Raw genomic sequence first — 25,563 nt, forward strand, 5'->3', positions numbered from 1 at the left:
GATTTTTGGGAAGAATATGATCCTGGAGACTTGGAGTTCACGTCAGAAGATCCTCAAGGCAGCCACGAGATAGGAGGCCCCCCCCCTCGTAGGGCACGCCCCCTGTCTCGTGGGCCCCTAGAGCACCTCCCAACCGACTTCTTTCGCCTATATAAGCCTACGTGCCCTAAAAACATCGAATATTAAGATAGACTGGGAGTTCCGCCGCCGCAAGCCTCTGTAGCCACCAAAAACCTCTCGGGAGCCCGTTCCAGCACCCTGTCGGAGGGGGAACCCATCACCGGTGGCCATCTTCATCATCCCGGTGCTCTCCATGACGAGGAGGGAGTAGTTCACCCTCGGGGCTGAGGGTATGTACCAGTAGCTATGTTTTTGATCTCTCTCTCTCTCGTGTTCTCTCTACTCTCTTGTGATGAATTGAGTTTCCCTCTTGAAGTTATCTTATTGGATTGAGTCTTTATTTGAGAACACTTGATGTATGTCTTGCCATGTTTATCTGTGGTGACAATGGGATCACGTGCCACTTGATGTATGTTTTGGTGACCAACTTGCGGGTTCCGCCCATGAACCTATGCATAGGGGTTGGCACATGTTTCCTTGACTCTCCGGTAGAAACTTTGGGGAACTCTTTGAAATACTTTGTGTTGGTTGGATGAATCTGAGATTGTGTGATGCATATCGTATAATCATGCCCACGGATACTTGAGGTGACAATGGAGTATCTAGGTGACATTAGGGTTTTGGTTGATTTGTATCTTAAGGTGTTATTCTAGTACGGAATCTTTTATAGATCGATCCGAAAGAATAGCTTTGAGGTGGTTTCGTAGACTACCATAATCTCTTCGTTTGTTCTCGGATATGAGTGGCTTTGGAGTGACTCTTTGTTGCATGTTGAGGGATTGTTATATGATCTATCTATGTTATTATTGTTGAGAGAACTTGCACTAGTGAAAGTATGAACCCTATGTCTTATTTCCTACCATTGCAATACCGTTTACGCACACTTTTATCATTAGTTACCTAGCTGTTTTTATTATTTCACATTACAAATACCTATATCTACCATCCATATTGCACTTGTATCACCATCTCTTCACCGAACTAGTGCACCTATACAATTTACCATTGTATTGGGTGTGTTGGGGACACAAGAGACTCTTTGTTATTTGGTTGCAGGGTTGTTTGAGAGAGACCATCTTTGTCCCCATAGGTGTTGGCGGGAATCAGCATCGCCCCCGACATCTCTGGAGAGATGTCGGGGGCGATGCTGATTCCCGCCAACACCTATGGGGACAGGGCCCCTTTTCGGTTCGGTGGGGGGCGGAGAGCGCACAAAGAGCGGATCGAGGCAGTGCACGCGGGGAGATTTTTATCCAACTTTGGGCCGCACGGATGCATAAAACCCTACTGCTGCTTGTTTGTGTATATTGGATTCTTGCTCAGGAGCGATGGACGCTGCCAGACTGAGCGTAAGAGTGTTTTTGGTGTTGAACGAGCCGAGCTGGCCGAGCCTCTGAACTCTCCAACCCTCGGATCCCTTTCTATGTTGCGCTTGGGCCTCCTTTTATACTCTAGGGGTCACCGACAGGGGGCAACGTAGACAAGAAGGGTAAAAATGGAAAAGGATGCGGTAGGTGCAGCTACCGCTACTATGGATACAGTGCACCCTACCTAACTCTGACGACAGGGGACAAGGGCATTAAATGCCTGTCTGAGTCTCCTAAACGGTGCAAAAGGTGACCGTAGGAGTGCCACCGTTTGCCACGATGGGCTTCTCTTCATCTCCGCTTGCCACCACGTACCCCTAGCTGCACGGCCTCCCGCCACGTGCGCTCTGGGAGAGTCCCAGAGCGACACGTTAGCAGGTGAGCTGGAGCGCGGGCACGCAGTGGGGGTTTCCCGCGGCAAGCTCCTTGTCGCGGCCGTCGTCTTGTCGCGTCCGGAAGCTTGTCGCTCACCGGATCCTGCCGGGACGTAGGGCGCGTCGCGGCAAGCTTTCTTGGTATGTCTTGAGTGGCCTTCCCGACAAGCTCCTCTTGCCGGGGTCTTGTCTGTTCCCGGCAAGCTCCTCTTGCCGGGGCCTTGGTTGGCCTTCCCGGCAAGCTCCTCTTACCGGGGCCTCGGTTGGCCTTCCCGGCAAGCTCCTCTTACCGGGGCCTTGGTTTGAGTACTTTGTTCTTGAATGGTCTTCAAGGGAACCACGGAGGGTCCTGGCGGTCACGCGGCAAGCCTTGCCGCGGGGCACTGCAACTGCCCGTGCACGAGTTCGGGGTAATAGGGTACCCCTACTCTAGTACACCGACAGGAGCCCCCGGGCCTGGGCCATACACGGTGCCGAGCGCTGTTGGGCCAGGCCCAAAACAGTGCACGGGCACGCGCGGCCTAGGTCACACCGAATCTAACTCTGCTCCCACCGTGCACGCCCAGAACGGCACGCGTCAAATGCGGCGTCGTGGGAGAGATCGTGGGTGGCGTGCGTGGGGCTAAGCCCCCCGAGCATGCGTCAGGCCACGATGATGGGGACGATTCACGCCCTCCTCCTTAAACGGAGGTAGGTGTGAGGGTGCGGTGCATTTACTGGACGGGGCTAGTGCGCGGTTTTCGGGACGTCCACTCCCCGCGTTCACGGGGCGGAGCGATGCTGCCTCATATGTCGCCTCAGTTCTGCATCCTCGCCACGCGGCTCCCATGCGCTTGAGGTCACGGACGGTGGATTGGGAAACTGGGCCATCGCGAGCGGGTTGGCCCCGACTCCCTGCCCTTCCCGTGCCTTGATTCGCTGAGCGGGGCGGCCGAGCCCCCACCTCGCTCCTTTATAAAGAGCGGGATGGGAGCATGGAAAACCCGCACTCTCTCATCTTCTCCTTTCTTCAGCTTCTGCTCCCCTTTCTCTCATCTGCCATGGAGAAAGGGAACCCAGGCCCTTCCTCGGTGGCGGCGAGGGTCGCCGCCAGACAGCGCCTCTCTCCTTCTTCTGCACCCGTGGTGGCAGAGCCGGTCTTGGGGGGAAGAGGAAGAGGACGAGGTCGCGGACGAGGTCGAGGACGAGGTCGAGGCGCTCGGGGAAGAGGCGGACGGGGCAGCGCGTCAGCTTCACCTCCGCCGGCGGCTCTTCCCCCCACGGCGGTCCATATAGGGGACGACCCTTGCGAGTTCTTCGTCAGGCTGCGCCGGGCGCCTCGTCGTCGCCTCCGGCTTCCTGCTCCGTTTGCGCGCGCGATGGAAGTGGAGCCTCCCGAGACGCTGAGACTGCACATGAGGGGTTGTGGGATCAGCGGCACGCGAGTCCGCATTGCATTCCCAGCCCCTAATGTGATGTATCTTGATCGAGGGTGGAAGACGTTCGCCCGCATCCACAGCTTGACGGAGGGGTTTACCCTCCATTTTAAGTTGATGGAGGGCGATCTCCTCTCCGTCAAGGCCTTCGGGTGCTTCGGCACTCGGGCGAAGTGTTGCGTGGATAGCTCCTCCGACAGCGAAGGCTCCTCCTCGAGCGAGAGCGACGAGGAGGGGAGCGACAGCGACGACGAGGGTAGCGGGCGGCGGAGTAGCGGGTCCGACTAGGCGTCGGGCGCCGCCTTGCGCGGCACCGGCGACTCCATCATCCGCGTCGCCGGCTTCTTGGACTCCCCGGGGTCGTCTCCTTGGGCGGCTGGCGTAGGGAGGCTACGGAAGGGGAAGAGGGCAGGCGACAAGGCCACCAAGCCGGAGTACGAGGGCGTGGTGCCCTCGACAGCGTGCTGACGTCCCGCCGCCCCGTCTTCGAGCCCCGCTTCCGGCGTCGCCGTCGCCGTCCAGCCTTTGGACGCCCCCCCCCCCCGGGATGTTCCCTTGGTGTCTTCTGGCACCCGTAGCTCGCCTAGGCACTCCTTTTGCCCTTTTCGCCTCCTTGACCTGCCTCCTGAAAAGGGGGACAGGAAAGGGATCACGGGCATCTTATCTTTTTAATTTGTAAGCCTTCGGGCCTTAGCTGTATCTAAAATTTGTAATCCTCTCTTTCATGGTTTTCATCCTCTATGGACTGTACCTGAGTGGGATGTTTTTTTAATGAAAGGGGATGCTTGCCAGGGTATTTGTCTCGCGAGTTAAACCCACGCCAAGGAGCAAATCCTTGGTATCCTTCGGACAGACATTTCATCTCCCGGCAACAGACCCTGCCGCCTTTCCACGTCGCTCGACCTTTCTCACGCTTTTGACGGAGGCAGGAACGAGGTGGGTGCGGTTTCCTCGTTTCATCCCTTGCTGCCGCGACTACGACCAAACTTGGCCCCGAGAACGAGCCCCAGGGCCTAGAGTCGAGGGAGCACGGCAGTTTCCGGGAAGAAACGTGGTTTCGCATTCCCCAGTCCATAAGAGGATGCATGATGAGGGATGAAAGACTTATCTGATAGCGCAGCCCTCGGCAACTCTGGTTTGCCGTGGACGATTCTTGGCACTCACAGCCCCCGGCGATACTGGCTTGTCGGGAAGGCTCTTATCTTCAGCAGAGAACTTTGACGTTCTCGATGCCGGCTTCCGGCAAGCTGATTGCCAGGAAGGCTTTTATCTTCAGCAGAGAACTTTGACGTTCTCGATGCCGGCTTCCGGCAAGCTGGTTGCCAGGAAGGCTTTTGTCTTCAGCAGAGAACTTTGACGTTCTCGATGCCGGCTTCCGGCAAGCTGGTTGCCAGGAAGGCTTTTGTCTTCAGCAGAGAACTTTGACGTTCTCGATGCATGCTTCCGGCAAGCTGGTTGCCAGGAAGGCTTTTGTCTTCAGCAGAGAACTTTGACGTTCTCGATGCCGGCTTCCGGCAAGCTGGTTGCCAGGAAGGCTTTTGTCTTCAGCAGAGAACTTTGACGTTCTCGATGCCGGCTTCCGGCAAGCTGGTTGCCAGGAAGGCTTTTGTCTTCAGCAGAGAACTTTGACGTTCTCGATGCCGGCTTCCGGCAAGCTGGTTGCCAGGAAGGCTTTTGTCTTCAGCAGAGAACTTTGACGTCCTCGATGCCGGCTTCCGGCAAGCTGGTTGCCAGGAAGGCTTTTGTCTTCAGCAGAGAACTTTGACATTCTCGATGCCGGCTTCCGGCAAGCTGGTTGCCAGGAAGGCTTTTGTCTTCAGCAGAGAACTTTGACGTTCTCGATGCCGGCTTCCGGGAAGCTGGTTGCCAGGAAGGCTTTTGTCTTCAGCAGAGAACTTTGACGTTCTCGATACCGGCTTCCGGCAAGCTGGTTGCCAGGAAGGCTATTGGCGAAGAACTTCGTGGTTCTTGACACCGGCTCCAGGCAAGATCGTTGCTGGAAAGGCTTATGGCGAAGAACTTCGTCGTTCTTGACACCGGCTCCCGGCAAGATCGTTGCTGGAAAGGCTTATGGCGAAGAACTTCGTCGTTCTTGACACCGGCTCCCAGCAAGATCGTTGCCGGAAAGGCTTATGGCGAAGAACTTCGTTGTTCTTGACACCGGCTCCCGGCAAAATCGTTACCGGAAAGGCTTATGGCGAAGAACTTCATTGTTCTTGACACCGGCTCCCGGCAAGATCGTTGCCGGAAAGGCTTATGGCGAAGAACTTCGTCGTTCTTGACACCGGCTCCCGGCAAGATCGTTGCCGGAAAGGCTTATGGCGAAGAACTTCGTTGTTCTTGACACCGGCTCCCGGCAAAATCGTTGCCGGAAAGGCTTATGGCGAAGAACTTCGTTGTTCTTGACACCGGCTCCCGGCAAGATCGTTGCCGGAAAGGCTTATGGTGAAGAACTTCGTCGTTCTTGACACCGGCTCCCGGCAAGATCGTTGCCGGAAAGGCTTATGGCGAAGAACTTCATTGTTCTTGACACCGAAAAGATTGGCCCTAAGGACGTCGCCAGCCCCCGGGCCATAACTGCGTTCAAACATAGCAAGTGATTAGCGTCCGGAGTGCACTCAACTTGCTTGCAAATTTCAACTTTCGTTGCATATTCCCTATGCCTGCTGGAATGCTTTCCGGTGCGTACGATCCAGCCAGTAGCGCTTGAGGGAACGGGCCCTCAGCGGCTATTTGGGAACAACGCCTCCCGGAAAGGTTTACCTTCTTGGTTCTAGCGCAACCGCACAAGTTGCCGAGCGGACTCGAGGCAATCATGGAGCGCAACTAGCCCCGAGAAGGCTCCTCGGCATACAGGTCTATGCAGAAATCTCAAATAAAGAACGCATGCTATCTTCCTGTTCATCCCCTCTTTGTACGTCCACCCTACACTTTCTAGGGAAACTTGCCGGTGCAGGCACCCTTGCCGCGAGCGCCGAGTGCGGAACTTCAGCAGCCTGCTGGTGGGGTCGCTACCGACAAGTAATCTTGTCGCAACTAGTTGCAGCTCACTTAAGTTGTTGAGCGGACTCGAAACAAAGTAAGGGCGCTAGCAGCTCTCTTAAGTTGCTGAGCGGACTCGAAGCAAAGTAAGGGCGCTAGCAGCTCACTTAAGTTGTTGAGCGGACTCGAAACAAAGTAAGGGCGCGACTAGCTACGAGTTGATTCCTCCGTGCACAGGTTTTTCGTACAAAGAACAAGATCTCCGAGGCGGATAACTTTATATAGAAAGGAAATATCTAAAGTTTTGCACGACTTAGCTTTTTTCTGTTGCCGCACTGGCGTCGTTCTTTTGCTCGCCCGCTCCTTGGGAGCCATGACGATGAGGATTTAGCTTGCGTGCCCGCCGGATTGGGTTCGCACGATCTCGACGCCCTCTACCTGGCGCGCCAGAGATGTCGGGGGCGATGTTGATTCCCGCCAACACCTATGGGGACAGGGCCCCTTTTCGGTTCGGTGGGGGGCAGAGAGCGCACAAAGAGCGGATCGAGGCAGTGCACGCGGGGAGATTTTTACCCAGCTTCGGGCCGCACGGATGCGTAAAACCCTACTGCTGCTTGTTTGTGTATATTGGATTCTTGCTCAGGAGCGATGGACGCTGCCAAACTGAGCGTAAGAGTGTTTTTGGTGTTGAACGAGCCGAGCTGGCCGAGCCTCTGAACTCTCCGACCCTCGGAACCCTTTCTACGTTGTGCTTGGGCCTCCTTTTATACTCAAGGGGTCACCGACAGGGGGCAACATAGACAAGAAGGGTAAAAATGGAAAAGGATGCGGTAGGTGCAGCTACCGCTACTGTGGATACAGTGCACCCTACCTAACTCTGACGGCAGGGGACAAGGGCATTAAATGCCTGTCTGAGTCTCCTAAACAGTGCAAAAGGTGACCGTAGGAGTGCCACCGTTTGCCACGATGGGCTTCTCTTCATCTCCGCTTGCCACCACGTACCCCTAGCTGCACGGCCTCCCGCCACATGCGCTCTGGGAGAGTCCCAGAGCGACACGTTAGCAGGTGAGCTGGAGCGCGGGCACGCAGTGGGGGTTTCCCGCGGCAAGCTCCTTGCCGCGGCCGTCGTCTTGTCGCGTCCGGAATCTTGTCGCTCGCCGGATCTTGCCGGTATGCAGGGCGCGTCGCGGCAAGCTTTCTTGGTATGTCTTGAGTGGCCTTCCCGACAAGCTCCTCTTGTCGGGGTCTTGTCTCTTCCCGGCAAGCTCCTCTTGCCGGGGCCTTGGTTGGCCTTCCCGGCAAGCTCCTCTTACCGGGGCCTCGGTTGGCCTTCCCGGCAAGCTCCTCTTACCGGGGCCTTGGTTTGAGTACTTTGTTCTTGAATGGTCTTCAAGGGAACCACGGAGGGTCCTGGCAGTCACGCGGCAAGCCTTGCCGCGGGGCGCTGCAGCTGCCCGTGCACGAGTTCGGGGTAATAGGGTACCCCTACTCTAGTACACCGACAATCTTCATCCTGCGCCTCCCACGGATTGATAAACCTTAGGTCATCCACTTGAGGGAAATTTGCTACTGTCCTACAAACCTGTGCACTTGCAGGCCCAACAACGTATACAAGAAGAAGGTTGTGTAGTAGACATCAAGCTCTTTTCTGGCGTCGTTGCCGGGGAGGTGAGTGCTTGAAGGTATATCTTTAGATCTTGCAATCGAATATTTTTGTTTCTTGTTTTATCACTAGTTTATTCTATAAAAGAAAACAACAAAAAATGGAGTTAAGTTTGTCTCATACACTTTGTCTTTTTAATATCTTACGTTAGTTTGATGGAAAGGAAAATTGTGTTGAATTGCTTGAAGAAGAATGCATTAGAATGTTTGGTACTAGATCTTTGTATGATGAGCATGATTGCAATGTTGTTAGTATGAATTCCTTGAATATCTGTGATGCTAATGATATGCAAAGCCACAAGCTTGGGGAAGCTATGTTTGATGAATATGATATTTTTAGTCCCCCAAGTTTTGATGAGCAAATTTATTTTAATGAAAGCATGCCTCCTATTTATGATGATTACATTGATGAAAGTGGGTTTGGAAGATTGTCAACTTTAGGAAGTAGTGATCCCACTATTTTGGAGGATTTTGAATCTTATTGTGATGAACATGAAAGTGGATTTGGAAGAGTGCCAACTTTATTTGGTGATGATTCCACTATTTTGGAAGAGGTTCCAGTTGATTATGAGAACAAAGTTGCTATCTATGATGATTATTGTGATGACTTGTATGCTATTAGGAATAATGATAACCATGAAACTTGTCATCATGATTTTAGTTTTCAATTGGATTATGCCTCACATGATAATTATTTTGTTGAGTTTGCTCCCACTACTATTCATGAGAAGAAATTTGCTTATGTAGAGAGTAGTAAATTTTCTATGCTTGTAGATCATAAAAATAATGCTTTAGGTGCTGGTTATATTGTTGAATTCATTCATGATGCTACTTAAAATTATTATGAGGGAGGAACATATGCTTGTAGGAATTGCAATAATGTCAAGTTTCGTCCCTTTGTGTTAAAAATCTTGAAGCTATGCTTGTTTTACCTTCCTATACTTGTTGATTATTGTTCCCATAAGTTGTTTGCTCACAAAATCCCTATGCATAGGAAGTGGGTTAGACTTGAATGTGCTAGTCATATGCTTCATGATGCTCCCGTTATGTTTCAATTCTTATCTTTTATGTGAGCATCATTGCCATCATCATGCCTAGCTAGAAAGGCATTAAAAAATGCGCTTGTTGGGAGACAACCCAATATTTATCCTTACTGTTTTTGTGTGTTCACATGATTATGCTACTGTAGTAATCATGTTTTATAGCTTTTATTTCAATAAAGTGCCAAGTAAGACCTTTAGGATAGCTTTTGGTGATAGTTGTGTTGATCCTGCTGAAAATTAGAAACTTTTGCACTCAGTCATTTAGTTTTGTTAATTGACAGAAACGTGATTCTGATCTTATTCTTTCTGTTTTGGATTGGTACACAAATTACTTAGGTCTTACTAATTTGGTAGAATTTTTGGAGTTCCAGAAGTAGACGTTTGATACAGATTACTACAAACTGTTCTGTTTTTGACAGATTCTGTTTTCTATGTGTTGTTTGCTTATTTTGATGAATCTATGAGTAGTATCGAAGGGTATGAACCATAGATAAGTTGGAGTAAAGTAGATATTACACCAATATGAATTTAGAATGAGTTCATTACGGTACCTAAGTGGTGGTTTTATTTTCTTATACTAACGGAGCTTACGAGTTTTCTGTTTAGTTTTGTATTGTGGAGTTTTCAAGTTTTGGGTAAAGATTCGATGGACTATGGAATAAGGAGTGGCGAGAGCCTAAGCTTGGGTATTCCCAAGGCACCCCAAGGTAATATTCAAGGACAACCAAGAGCCTAAGCTTGGGGATGCCCCGGAAGGCATCCCCTCTTTCGTCTTCGTTCATCGGTAACTTTACATGGAGCTATATTTTTATTCACCACATGATATGTGTTTTGCTTGGAGCGTCATTTTCTTTTGTTAGTATTTTCTTTATTATATTTAGAATAATGTTTTGCATCTTTATTTTCAATAAAAAATGTCAAGGATAGCCTTTACCGTGCTTATTTTGCTAGTATACATGTTGCTGTTTGAAAACAGAAAGTTTACCGCTGTTGCAAAAATTCCCTAGAGAAGTCAGAAAATGATATAATGTTGAAAATTTTTTCATATTGAGATATGATAAATTCATTACAGTGGGAATTTTATTTCATAATTTTTGGAGTTAGGGAAGTATGATGAATCTTGCATTCTTTATAGACTGTACTGTTTTGGCAGATTGCTGTTATGTTTGCATATGTTTGCTTGTTTAATGATTCTATTTGAGGATAGGAGTATTGAATATGCAGAGGCATTTAGTATGCAATGTTGAATAATAATTTTAGTGATTTGTTACAGTAGAAAATGATAAGGTTTTGCATTGGTTTATACTAACCTATCTCACGAGTTCTTGTTAAGTTTGGTGTGGATGAAGCTTTTGATAAAAAGACAAACCATGATATGAGAGGAATTAAGGAGACACAAAAGTTCAAGCTTGGAGATGCCCAAGGCACCCCAAGATAATATTTCAAGAAGTTTCAAGCATCTAAGCTTGGGGATGCCCCGGTAGGCATCCCACCTTTCTTCTTCAACAACTATCGGTTAGTATCGGTTGAGCCTAAGTTTTTGCTTCTTCACATGAGTTGTGCTATTGTTGCAATGTAAATTTATTTTGTTTTACTTGCTGCTTGATTAGAATACCAAGATCTGAAATTCTTTAATGATAGAGAGTCTTCACATAGTTACATAATTATTTAGCTACTCATTGACCTTCACTTATATCTTTTTGGAGTAGTTTTTCATTTACTCGTGTGCTTCACTTATATCCTATGAGTAAATTGTTGAATGAGTTGATTGTCATAAATCTGAAATTATGTGTGCCTCATTTGCTTATCCCATGGGGAGTAATGACTTCACATGTAAGAAGTAGAGGTTGAAAATATATTAAAGGTTAGCAAGCATTGTATTGGTCATTCGAACAATTCATGAAAGAATATTGAAGGAAGAGAGATTTCACATATAAATACACTATCCTAGACATCTTTTATAATTGGGAGCACTCATTAAGTATGACATGCTAAAGAGTTGAGTTGGGCAAGGAAGACAACGTAATGGTTTATGTTTTCCGACTTCTTAGTTAAAGTATATTGTCATGGATCATTCAAACATGTTGAGCTTGCCTTTCCCCCTCATGCTAGCCAAAATTCCTTGCACCAAGTAGAGATACTACTTGTGCTTCCAAATATCCTTAAACCCAGTTTTTCCATGAGAGTCTACCATACCTACCTATGGATTGAGTAAGATCCTTCAAGTAAGTTATCATCGGTGCAAGCAATAAAAATTGCTCTCAATATATGTATGATCTTTTGGTGTGAAGAAAATAGATTTATACGATCTTGTTATGGAAGCAATAAAAGCGACGGACTGCATAATGAAGGTCCATATACAAGTGGCAATATAAAGTGACGTTCATTCGCATTAAGATTTTGTGCATCCAACCCTAAAAGTGCATGACAACCTCTGCTTCCCTCTGCGAAGGGCCTATCTTTTACTTTATGTCTTTTACTTTATGCAACAGTCAAGGTGATCTCCACCTTTCCCTTTTTCATTTTATCCTTTGGCAAGCACCTCGTGTTAGGAAGATCCTGATATATATATATATATCCAATTGGATGTAAGTTAGCATGAACTATTATTGTTGACATCACCCAAAGGTGAATACGTTGGGAGGCAACACTATAAGCCCCTATCTTTCTCAGTGTCGGATTGAAACTCCATAACCATTAGTATTGCGTGAGTGTTAGCAATTGTAGAAGACTATATGATAGTTGAGTATGTGGAGTTTGCTATTCCTGAAAATAAGATGAATTACAATTGTTTGATGACTGAGAATAAAGTTTGCTAGTTTTCAAGAAATTTTATGGTCTATGCTTTGACATGTGAATTGCTTGTTACTTTATCGTGAGAAGTTTTATGAGATGAACTACTGTTATGACATATTATCATGCTAGAAAAGGTGATTTAAATTATCATTGATCAAACTTGTGCACCTTCTAGCATTCACACTTCATAAATTCTTTCTTTATCATTTACCTACTCGAGGACGAGTAGGAATTAAGCTTGGGGATGCTGATACGTCTCCAACGTATCTATAATTTATGAAGCATTCATGCTATTTTATTATCTATTTTGAATGATTACGGGATTTATTATTCACTTTTATATTACTTTTGGGACTAACCTATTAACCGGAGGCCCAGCCCATATTGCTGTTTTATTGCCTGTTTCAGTATTTCGAAGAAAAGGGATATCCAATGGAGTCCAAACGGAATGAAACCTTCAGCAGCGTGATTTTTTGGAAGAATATGATCCTGGAGACTTGGAGTTCACGTCAGAAGATCCTCGAGGCAGCCACGAGATAGGAGGGCGCACCCCCTGTAGGGCATGCTCCCTTGTCTCGTGGGCCCCTCGAGCACCTCCTGACCGACTTCTTTCGCCTATATAAGCCTACGTACCCTAAAAACATCGAATATCAAGATAGATCGGGAGTTCCGCCGCCGCAAGCCTCTGTAGCCATGAAAAACCACTCGGGAGCCCGTTTCGGCACCCTGCCGGAGGGGGAACCCATCATCGGTGGCCATCTTCATCATCCCGGCGCTCTCCATGATGAGGAGGGAGGAGTTCACCCTTGGGGCTGAGGGTATGTACCAGTAGCTATGTGTTTTATCTCTCTCTCTCGTGTTCTATCTATGGCACTATCTTGATGTATCGCGAGCTTTGTTATTATAGTTGGATCTTATGATGTTTCTCCCCCTCTACTCTCTTGTGATGAATTGATTTTCCCTCTTGAAGTTATCTTATCGGATTGAGTCTTTATTTGAGAACACTTGATGTATGTCTTGCCGTGTTTATCTGTGGTGACAATGGGATATCACATGCCACTTGATGTATGTTTTGGTGACCAACTTGTGGGTTCCGCCCATGAACCTATGCATAGGGGTTGCCACACGTTTTCTTGACTCTCTGGTAAAAACTTTGGGGCACTCTTTGAAGTACTTTGTGTTGGTTGGATGAATCTGAGATTGTGTGATGCATATTGTATAATCATGCCCATGCATACTTGAGGTGACAATGGAGTATCTAGGTGACATTAGGGTTTTGGTTGATTTGTATCTTAAGGTGTTATTCTAGTACGAACTCTTTTATAGATTGATCTGAAAGAATAGCTTTGAGGTGGTTTCATACCCTACCATAATCTCTTCGTTTGTTCTCCGCTATTAGTGGCTTTGTAGTGACTCTTTGTTCCATGTTGAGGGATTGTTATATGATCTATCTATGTTATTATTGTTGAGAGAACTTGCACTAGTGAAAGTATGGACCCTATGCCTTGTTTCCTACCATTGCAATACCGTTTACGCACACTTTTATCATTAGTTACCTTGCTGTTTTTATTATTTCAGATTACAAATACCTATATCTACCATCCATATCGCACTTGTATCACCATCTCTTCGCCAAAATAGTGCACCTATACAATTTACCATTGTATTGGGTGTGTTGGGGACACAAGAGACTCTTTGTTATTTGGTTGCCGGGTTGTTTGAGAGAGACCATCTTCATCCTACGCCTCCCACAGATTGATAAACCTTAGGTCATCCACTTGAGGGAAAATTGCTATTGTCCTACAAACCTGTGGACTTGCAGGCCCAACAACGTCTACAAGAAGAAGGTTGTGTAGTAGACATCAATTCTTTATCGCACTTTGAGGGATAATCATATGATCCAACTATGTTAGCATTGTTGAGAGATTGTACTAATGAAAGTATGCATCCTAGGCCTCATTTTCAAGCATTGCAATACCGTTTGTTCTCCGTTTTATCAATTGCTACCTTGCTGGTTTTTATTGTTCCTACTACAAGAACCAATATCTACTATCCATATTACACTTGTATCACCATCTCTTCACCAAACTAGTGCACCTATACAGATTATCATTGTATTTGGTGTGTTGGTGACACAAGAGACTCTTTGTTATTCGGTTGCGTGGTTGTTTGAGATAGACCATATTCATCCTACGCCTGCCATGGATTGATAAACCTTAGGTCATCCACTTGAGGGAGAATTTCTACTATCCTACAAAACTCTACGCTTGGAGGCCCAACACGAGTCTACAAAAGTAAAGTTGCAAAGTAGACATCAAGCTCTTTTCTGGCGTCGTTGCCTTGGAGGCTAGGTAAGTGGCACTCACATCCCGTCAACGAAGCTCTTTTCTGGCGTCGTTGCTAGGAAGGGGAGTGCTTGAAGGTATATCTTTAGATCTTGCAATCGATTCTTTTACTTTCTTGTTTTATCACTAGTTTGGTTCATAAAAAGAAAACTAAAAAATGGAATTGAGGTTGCCTCATATTATTCTTCTTTATAATGTCTTTCGTGAAAATGATGGAAAGGAAAATTGTGCTCAATTGTTAGAAGAAGAATGCTATAAAATGTTTGGCATAGAATCCATGAATGATGAGCATGATTGTAATGTTGCTAGTATGAGTTCTTTGGATATCCATGATGCTAGTGATATGCAAAGCCATAAGCTTGGGGATGCTATGTTTGATGAAGATGATATTTTTAGTCCCCCAAAATTTGATGTGCAAATTTCTTATAATGATTGCACGCCTCCAATTTATGATGATTATATTGATAAAAGTGGATTTGGAGCGGTCATGACTTTATTTAGTGATGAATCCACTATTTTGGAAGAGGTTTCAATTGATTATGACAACAAAGTTGCTATCTATGATGATTATGGTGATGACAGGTATTCTATAAAGAATAATGATAACCATGAAACTTGTCATCATGATTTTAATTTTCAATCCCATGATAGTTATTTTATTGAGTTTGCTCCCACTACTATTCATGAGAATAAATTTGCTTATCTGGGGAGTAACAAAATTTCTATGCTCATGTATCATGAAAATAATGCATTATGTGATGGCTATGTTGTTGAATTCATTCATGATGCTACTAAAAATTATTATGAGGGAGGAACTTATGCTTTCAGGAATTGTAATAATATCAAGTTTCCTCTCTATGTGTTGAAAATCTATAAGTTTTGCTTCTTCTGCCTTCCTATGCTAGTTGATTCTTGTTCCCCTAAATTTTTTGCTCAAAAAATCCCTATGAATAGGAAGTGGTCTAGACTTAAGTGTGCTTGTCATGTAATTCATGATGCTCTTGTTATGTTCCAATTCTTATCTTTTATGCGAGCATCATTGAACTCATCATGCCTAGCTAAAAGGCAGTAAAGAAAGGTGCTTGTTGGGAGACAAGCCAACACTTTTACCTACTATTTTTTGTGTCTTAACATAATTATGCTACTTTAGTAATCATGTTTTATAGATTTTGTTTCAATAAAGTGCCAAGTAAATTCTTCGAGATAGTGTGGATGATCATTGACTTTAATCTGTGCAAAGACAGAAACTTTTGCTCTCAGTCCAAGAATTTTGTACATTCAATGGAACGTGCTTTTGATATGGAAATTTTATAGGTGATAGATATACAAATTCTCTACGTTGTCCTAATTTTTTAGAATTTTTGGAGTAGCAGAAGTATGGTTGGGGTACAGATTACTACAGACTGTTCTGTTTTTGTCAGATTCTGTTTTCAATGCATAGTTTGCTTGTTTTCTAGTTTCTATGGCTTATATTGCTCAATATAAATTGTGGAAATGAGAGGCTACAGTAGGCATTGTACGGAAACAATTATGAATCTTGTCTTTGACAATACCAAAGTGAAATGGTTTGCTCTTTATCATACTAACCTATCTCACGAAGTTCCACTAAGTTTTGTGTGATTAAAGTTCTCAAGTTTTGGGTGAGATATCGATATGAGGAGAATAAGTGATGAGGACATCAATACCATTGTTACACCCACAGCCCCTGATGCTATACATACTGGACCAATTACTAGAGCTCGCGCACGCTAATGAAATTACCAGGTACTTTTGTTTCTTGGTAATGATTGTAATGGTCATGAGAATATGATGCTGCCTAAATTGGATACATTTGTTTTGCTTACAAATGAAGGACCTAGTTTGGAGAAGGATGAACATTGGAGCAAGACCAAGCATGGAGATGATGGCATGCGCAAGGGGAACAAGAACAGAGTTACAAGTGATGATTTCAGGGCTTTGAAGCCACCATAACGAGTGCATGAAGCCTTGGACGAAATATACAAGATGCCACTTCATAAATTTCATCCAGGGGCTATTCTAGGTGCTGCGTCACCTTTTTATTGGGCAAGGCCCATGTAATTTCGAAAATACAGAAGTATAGGCTATTTTTAGAGTCCGTATTGGTGGGGAAACAAGAGATAGGGTTGGTTTCGGACCCCTCCACCAAGGGCCACAAAATCCCCCCCCCCATCTTCCTCCATATATACAGCCCTTAGGGCACTGTTTAGACTTTGGGTTTTGTTCAGATTAAAAGTTCGCCATAGCTGCAACTTCGCGTACTTCGTTTGTGTTCAACGACCAGACAAAGGCGTCACAAAACCCCACCTTCATTAATAATGCTTTCCTCTATTATTCGTAATATCCAGATTGCAATCTTAGTTCCTTGCTTGTTCTTCGTTTGCTTGCAGGAAATAGACCTTCGTGGTCAAGTTGATCATGCTCTGGCGTGGTCAATAACCTCTCGGAGTTGGTTTAGCGATTGTTAAGGCGCGACGTCCTCGCACGTTCGTAGTCGGATCGTCAAAGTCGACTTCCACCAAAACGATAGCCACCATCTCATCGAAAGACGGGACACCTTTGCCTCTATCAAGTGGTATCAGATTTCCAGGTTGCTCGGTGAGATTTTACCGTTTTTCGTAGTTTAGATCGAGTCTGTTCTTCATACCTACAGTCCACGAAAAAGCCAAAAAAAATTAGGGTTAGTTCCTCATATCCGAACCAATCTGAGCCTTTGCATAATCTTTTTAGTGTTTTGCTTTGTTGAATTTGCAGTTGCATCATCGTGTCAAGTTGCTGGTCTTAGCGTCTAGTCCTTTAGAGTTTCGAGTTCTGTTCACAGGTTGTCACGTCGCCGCTGCCATATATCACCACCGCATCATCATCATTGCTGCTGCCATATACCACCACCGCACCACCTTGATCGCCGCTGCCATATACCACCATCACATATCACCACCAATCCGAGTCCATATACGCCATCACATATTCGCCGCCATCACGCCAATCCGAGTCCACCTGCAACATATATCCGCCACCAGTCCGAGTTCCACCAGATTCATCTCCGCCACCAGTCTGAGTCCAGTATTTCGTTACTCTGTTTTGGATTTCGAGATCACGCCATACTCCGAGTCATGACAGGAGTAGGACTCCCGAATTGTCATGCTTCCCGCAGAAGAAAAAGATTTCCAGTTTAAAAAAAACTAAGTCTGGAAAATTCTGGCTAGGCAGGTTTTAGACCATTTGTAGACTTTTTCAAAAAAAATGTTACGGAGCAAAAAAAAGTGAAAAAAGTGAAAAAAAAGAGAAAAAAAATTCAGAGTGTGCTCCTCCCTTGATTACGTGTCGCGCCGTGATTTTGTTAGTGTTCTTGGCTCACGTCTCTAGCACGGTCTAGCCTAGGACCAGCACAGTACCATCGTTGAGCGTTTATTCAACTTTGCATCTCTGAATTGATTATTGCTGACCCTTTTTGCTACCATATTATAAGCCTTCCCAGCTCCACATACATCTACGTCATGCGTTTGACTCTCCCTGGTAATCGTTCTATCCAAGCTTTGACAGTTTTGACTACAACGGTTGCCGATCACCACCTGTTGCTTGGTAAGAACTGGTAAGAATTTGAGATTCGCTTGACGGATTTGTGACACCCCACCACCACCATATTCCAGTAGTCTGTAGGATCATATTCTTGTCTGTTTCTATTGCTGCTAACTATGGCAGGAACACAAGACGACGAGATTGACTGGGAGAACATGACGAACAAGGAGCTTCATGATAAGTTTCATCAAATGTTGGGTCAACAGGTGGAAGACGTGATGGTCAGCTTTGCAAAGGCAATGGAGAAGATGGATGACATTCAGAAGTCAATTGACACCAAGTTGGACGCCAAGTTTGATCAATTACTCAAACGTCTCCCACAACCAGCTCTACGCCGCGATATAGTAGGGGGAGCACAATGTGTTCCTATTGAGCCAGGACAAAATTCTGGTGCCGCTGCTACTGCTGTTGGTGCTTCTGTAGTTCCTGCTGCTACTGCAGAGATGGAGGACTATTACAAGGATGAGGTTGATGAAAATCAGAACTACGTGCAGCCACCAGCACCACCACCAGCAGGTCGACCTCAGGTATATATTTGCAATGGTAGGCCTGCACCACCACCTCAGGTACGAGATAGTGACCATATTCCTAAACTGAAATTGAATATTCCATCATTTGAGTGTAGATATGTTCCTGATATATATCTTACTTGGGAGTTAGAAACTGAACAATGTTTTACATGTTTACAATATCCCGAGGAGAGATGGCTTGCTGTTGTTGTTTGTGCTTTCACTAGTTTTGCATGTGTATGGTGGTCTGAACATTGTATATTATATCCTATTCCAACTACTTGGGCTTCTTTGAAAACTGCTATGCGTACTCGTTGGGTACCACCATATTATCAACGTGAATTGCATCAAAAATTGCAGCATTTAAGACAAGGGAAAAAATCTGTAGAAGAATATTATCAGGAATTACAAACTGGCATGATTAGATGTGGTATTGTTGAGGATAATGAAGCTATGCTTGCACGTTTTATGGGTGGATTAATTAGAGAGATTCATATCATTCTAGAGTATAAGGAGTATACTAATATCACTCGTTTATTCCATCTTGCTTGTAAAGCTGAACGTGAAGTGCAGGATTGACAAGCATTAGCGCGAACTAACTTTTCTGCAGGCCGACCTTCATCATGGACACCACGTGCATCTTTTACTTCAACTGCACCAGCGCCTCCATCAGGTGCCACCTCCAGCCGTGATACAAGAAAGCAGGCACAACCACCATTATCTGCCAAGAGCGCACCTGCCGGGCCTGCACATAGTTCTTCTTCCATGGCATCAACAGGGCACACATGTGATATTATTTGTCGTCGTTGTAAGGGAAGAGGTCATTATGGGAGAGAATGCAAATCTCAGCGTGTGATGATTGCTACTGAGGATGGTGGGTATGAGTCCGCTAGTGACTATGATGAGGAGACTTTGGCTCTAATTACACGTGAAGAACATGGTGGAGATGATTCTGATCATGAGACGCAATACATGGCTCCTGAAAACGCTGACAGGTATGAATGTTTAGTTGCTCAACGTGTTTTGAGTGTGCAGGTCACACAAGCCGAGCAAAATCAGAGGCACAATTTGTTCCATACAAAGGGAGTTGTGAAGGAACGTTCTGTGAGCGTCATCATAGACGGAGGGAGCTGCAACAACTTGGCTAGCATGGAGATGGTGGAGAAGCTATCTCTCACCACAAGATCACAACCACATTCCTACTTCATCTAATGGTTCAACAACAGCGGCAAGGTTAAGGTAACACGTACTGTTCGTGTGCATTTTAGTATCTCTACATATGCTGATTATGTTGATTGTGATGTGGTACCTATGCAAGCATGTTCCTTATTACTTGGTCGACCATGGCAATTTGATAAAAAAATTGTACACCATGGTAGAAACAATGAGTATACTCTTGTTCATAAGGATAAAAATATTACAATGCTTCCTATGACTCCTGATTCCATTTTGAAAGATGATATTAATAGAGCTAATAAAGCAAAACATGAGAAAAATAAGAGTGAAAATCAGATTGTGGCAAAAGAATTTGAGCAACAAATGAAGCCTAATAGTAAACCATCTAGTGTTGCTTCTGAAATTAAATTGAAAAGTGCATGTTTACTTGCCACTAAATCTGATATTGATGAGCTAGATTTCAGCAAATCTGTTTGCTATGATTTTGTGTGCAAAGAGGCATTATTTTCATTCGAGGACATGCCTTCCTCTTTGCCTCCTGCTGTCACTAACATTTTGCAGGAGTTCGCTGATGTCTTTCCACAAGACGTGCCACCGGGATTACCACCTATTCGAGGGATTGAGCATCAGATTGACTTAATTCCCGGTGCTTCACTGCCAAACCGTGCGCCATACCATACCAATCCAGAGGAGACGAAGGAGATTATGCGTGAAGTACAGGAGCTTCTCAACAAAATTTATATATGTGAATCCCTTAGTCCTTGTGTTGTTCCTATTATTCTAGTGCCGAAAAAGGATGGTACATCGCGTTGTGTGTTGATTGTAGAGCCATTAATAATATTACTATTCATTATCATCATCCTATTCCTAGGCTAGATGATATGCTTGATGAATTGAGTGGCTCTACAATATTCTCCAAAGTTGATTTGCGTAGTGGATACCATCAAATTCGTATGAAATTGGGGGATGAATGGAAAACAGCATTTAAAACTAAGTTTGGATTATATGAGTGGTTAGTCATGCCTTTTGGGTTAACTAATGCACCTAGTACTTTCATGAGATTAATGAACGAAGTTTTACGTGCTTTCATTGGACGATTTGTGGTTTGATGATATACTGATTTATAGCAGATATTTGGAGGAACATTTGGAACATTTACGTGTTGTTTTTATTGCTCTACGTGATGCACGTTTGTTTGGTAACCTTGGGAAGTACACCTTTTGCACCGACCGAGTATCTTTTCTTGGCTATGTTGTTACTCCACAGGGAATTGAAGTTGATAAAGCCAAGATTGAAGCTATTGAGAGTTGGCCGCGGCCCAAAACAGTCACACAAGTGACGAGTTTTCTTGGCCTCACTGGATTCTATAAGCGTTTTGTGAGAGATTTCAGCACCATTGCTGCACCTCTCAATGGGCTTACAAAGAAAGATGTGCCTTTTGTTTGGGGTACCGTACAGGAAGAAGCCTTCACGGTATTGAAAGATAAGTTGACACATGCTCCTTTACTCCAACTTCTTGATTTTTATAAGACTTTTGAGCTTGAATGTGATGCTAGTGGAATTGGATTAGGAGGTCTGCTATTACAAGATGGCAAACCTGTTGCATACTTTTCTGAAAAATTGAGTGGGCCTAGTCTAAATTATTCTACTTATGATAAAGAATTATATGCTCTTGTTCGGACTTTAGAAACATGGCAGCATTATTTATGGCCCAAAGAATTTTTTATACATTCTGATCATGAATCTTTGAAACATATTAAATGTCAAGCTACACTGAATCGTAGACATGCTAAATGGGTTGAATTCATTGAGACGTTCCCTTATGTCATTAAACACAAGAAGGGTAAAGAAAATGTTATTGATGATGCATTGTCTCGTCGCTATACTTTGCTTTCACAGCTTGACTTCAAAATATTTGGTTTGGAGACCATCAAAGATCAACATGTGCATGATCATGATTTTAAAGATGTATTGCAGAATTGTAAAGAAGGGGGAACATGGAACTAGTTCCTTGTTAATGATGGATTTGTGTTCCGTGCTAACAAGCTATGCATTCCAGCTAGCTCTATTCGTCTTTTGTTGTTACAGGAGGCGCATGGAGGAGGATTAATGGGACACTTTGGCGTGAAGAAGACGGAGGACGTACTTGCTACACACTTCTTTTGTCCAAAGATGAGACGTTATATTGATTGTTTTATTGCTCGCTGCACTACATGTCAAAAAGCTAAGTCACGACCCCATCCTCATGGTTTATATATGCCTTTGCCTGTACCTAGTGTTCCTTGGGAGGATATATCTATGGACTTTGTTTTAGGTTTACCTCGAACAAAGAAGGGGAGGGATAGCATATTTGTTGTTGTGGATAGATTCTCGAAAATGGCACACTTTATACCTTGTCATGAAAGCGATGATGTTGTTAATGTTGCTGATTTGTTCTTTCGTGAAATTATTCGCTTGCATGGTGTGCCAAATACTAAATTTCAGATCATGATACTAAATTTCTTAGCCACTTTTGGAGATGTTTATGGGCTAAATTGGGGACTAAATAGCTTTTTAGTACTACTTGTCACCCCCAAACTGATGGACAAACTGAAGTAGTCAATAGAACGTTGTCTACTATGCTTAGGGCTGTTTTGAAGAATAATAAGAAAATGTGGGAGGAATGCTTGCCTCATATTGAATTTCCTTATAATCGTTCATTGCATTCTACTACTAAGATGTGCCCTTTTGAAGTTGTGTATGGTTTCCTACCTCGTGCACCTATTGATTTGTTGCCTCTTCCATCTTGGGAGAAGGTTAATTTTGATGCTAAACAACATGCTGAATTGATTTTAAAAATGCATGAGTTAACTAAGGAAAACATTGAGCGTATGAATGCTAAATATAAACTTCCTAGAGATAAGGGTAGAAAACATGTTGTGTTTGCACCTGGAGATCTTGTTTGGTTACATTCGCGTAAGGATAGATTTCCTTATTTGCGCAAATCAAAGCTAATGCCTCGGGCTGATGGTCCTTTTAAGATGTTAGAGAAAATAAATGATAATGCATATAAACTTGAGCTTCCTGCGGATTTTGGGGTTAGTCCCACTTTTAACATTGCAGATTTGAAGCCTTATTTGGGTGAGCAAGATGAGCTTCCGTCGAGGACGACTTCATTTCAAGAAGGGGAGGATGATGAGGACATCAATACCATTGTTACACCCACAACCCCTGCTGCTATACATACTGGACCAATTACTAGAGCTCGCGCACGCCAATTAAATTACCAGGTACTGTGTAAATTTCATACATTTGTTTTGCTTACAAATGAATGACCTAGTTTGGAGAAGGATGAACATTGGAGCAAGACCAAGCATGGAGATGATGGCATGCACAAGGGGAACAAGAACGGAGTTACAACTAATGATTTCAGGGCTTTGAAGCCACCATAACGAGTGCATGAAGCCTTGGACAAAATATACAAGATGCCACTTCATAAATTTCGTCCAGGGGCTATTCTAGGTGTTGTGTCACCTTTTTATTGGGCCAGGCCCATGTAATTTCGAAATACATAAGTATATGCTATTTTTAGAGTTCGTATGTGTGGGGAAACAAGATATAGGGTTGGTTTCGGACCCCTCCGCCAAGGGCCAACAAATCCCCCCCCCCTCTTCCTCCATATATACAACCCTTAGGGCACCGTTTAGACTTTGGGTTTTGTTTAGATTAAAAGTTCGCCATAGATGCAACTTCGCGTACTTCGTTTGTGTTCAACGACCAGACAAAGGCGTCACTGAACCCCACCTTCATTAATAAAGCTTTCCTCTGTTATTCGCAATATCCAGATTGCAATCTTAGTTTCTTGCTTGTTCTTCGTTTGCTTGCAGGAAATAGACCTTCCTGGTCAGGTTGATCGCGCTCTGGCGTGGTCAATAACCTCTCGGAATTGGTTTAGCGATTGCTAAGGTGCGACGTCCTCGCACGTTCATAGTCGGATCGTCAAAGTCGACTTCCACCAAAATGATAGCCACCATCTCATCGAAACACGGGACACCTTTGCCTCTATCAATAAGGAGTGACAAGACCCTAAACTTGGGGATGCCCAAGGCACCCGAAGGTAATATTCAAGGAAGATCCAAGCAACTAAGCTTGGGGACGCCTAGAAGGCATCGCCTCTTTTGTCTCCAACATTATCGGTAACCTTACTTGAGGCTATATTTTTATTCGTCAGATGATATGTGTTTTGCTTGGAGCGTCATTTTATTTTGCTAGGATTTTCTTGCTGTTATTTAAAATAATGTTTTGCATCTTTTACTTCAATAAAAGTGTCAAAGATAGCTTTCCACATGCTTATTTTGCGAGTCTACTTGTGGCTATTTCAAAACAGAAAGTTTGTTGATGTTGCAAAAATTCTCTAGAAAATTCAGAATGTGATAAAATGTTGAAACTTTTTCCATAGTAAGCTATAGTAAATTTTATATAGTGTGGTAATTTTTTAGAGGTTTTGGAGTTAGGGAAGTATGATGAATAATGCATTCTTTACAGACTGTACTGTTTTGGCAGATTGCTGTTATGTTTGCATTGTTTGAGTATGTTTGATTGTTTAATGAGTCTATTTGAGGATTGGAGTATTAAATATGCAGAGGCATTTAGTATTCAATGTTGAATAATAAGTTTACTGATTTTCTACAGTAAAGAATGATAAGGTTATTGCATTGATTTATAATAACTTGTCTCACGAGTTCTTGTTGAGTTTTGTGTGGATGAAGTTTTTGGGATTTAGGGAAACCGTGATATAGAAGGAATTAAGAAGACACAAAAGTTCAAGCCTAGGGATGCCCAAGGCATCCCAATATAATATTCCAAGAAGTGTCAAGCATCTAAGCTTGGGGATGACCCGGTAGGCATCCCACCTTTCTTCTTAAACAATTATCGGTTAGTATAGGTTAAGCCTAAGTTTTTGCTTCTTCACATGATGTGTGCTATTTTTGGAATGCCATTTTATTTTGTTTTCCTTGCTGTTTTAATAATATACCTATATCTGAAAGTTTTAAATAAAAGAGAGTCCTCAAAATAGCTACCCATCTACATAACTACTCGCTTGATCTTCACTTATATCTTTTTGGAGTAGTATGTCTATTACTCTTGTGCTTCACTTACATCCTATGAGTAAATTGTTGAATGAGTTGAATATCATGAATTTGAAATTATATGTTCATATCATGCCTAGTAGTGGCTTCACATTGGGTTTAGAAAGTGAAATTTTTGAAGCTTGACAATCACAATATTGGTCATACAAGTAATTCATGAATGATTAGTTTAAGGAAGAGAACTTTCACATGCTAATATATTATCTTGGAAACCTTCTATGATTGTGAATACCCATTAAATATTTTCAAACTTGAGAAAATTAGTTGAAGTTGGACAAGGAAGACAACGTAATGAGTTATGGTTGTGTATATTTGCATAGAAGTTATATTGTCATAGATCCTCCAACATGTGGTGTTTGCCTAGGATCTTTTGCTAGACAAAAATTCGTACTAAGTAGAGATACTACTTGTGCATCCAAAAACTCTTAAACTCAGCTTCTTGCCATGAGTGTCGACCATACCTACCTATGGATTGAATAAGATCCTTCAAGTAAGTTGTCATCGGTGCATAAAGCAATAAAAACTGCTCCTAAATATGTTTGATCTTTTATTATAAGGGGAAATTGAGCATTGTATGTACTTGTGATGGCAAAGTAATAAAAGCGACAGACTGCATAATAAAGATTGCTATCATAAGGGGCAATATAAAGTGACGTTCCTTTGCATTAAGAGCTTGGGCATCCAAATAAAAAGTACATGACAACCTCTGCTTCCCTCTGTGAAGGGCCTATCTTTTACTTTTCAGTATTTACTTTTATGCAAAGAGTCAATAGTATAAATTCTCATTGCAACCTCTATTATTCTCTAGTTGGCAAGAATCATGTTGTGGGGAAATATCTAGGCACATACAACCAGTCAAATATATTTGATCACGATTTATTATTGTTGACAATTATCTCTATGATAAATGAGTTGGGAGGCAAAATATTAAGCCCCTATCTTTCTATGTGTTTGATGGATGCCATTTGTTCTAAGAATATGATTTGAGGAGTAGGAATCATGGAATACTATATGATGATTGAGTATGTGGAGCTCTTACTTAGACTCT

Source organism: Triticum aestivum, chromosome 1B (assembly GCF_018294505.1).
Source record: "Triticum aestivum cultivar Chinese Spring chromosome 1B, IWGSC CS RefSeq v2.1, whole genome shotgun sequence".
NCBI classification, from domain to species: Eukaryota; Viridiplantae; Streptophyta; class Magnoliopsida; order Poales; family Poaceae; genus Triticum; species Triticum aestivum.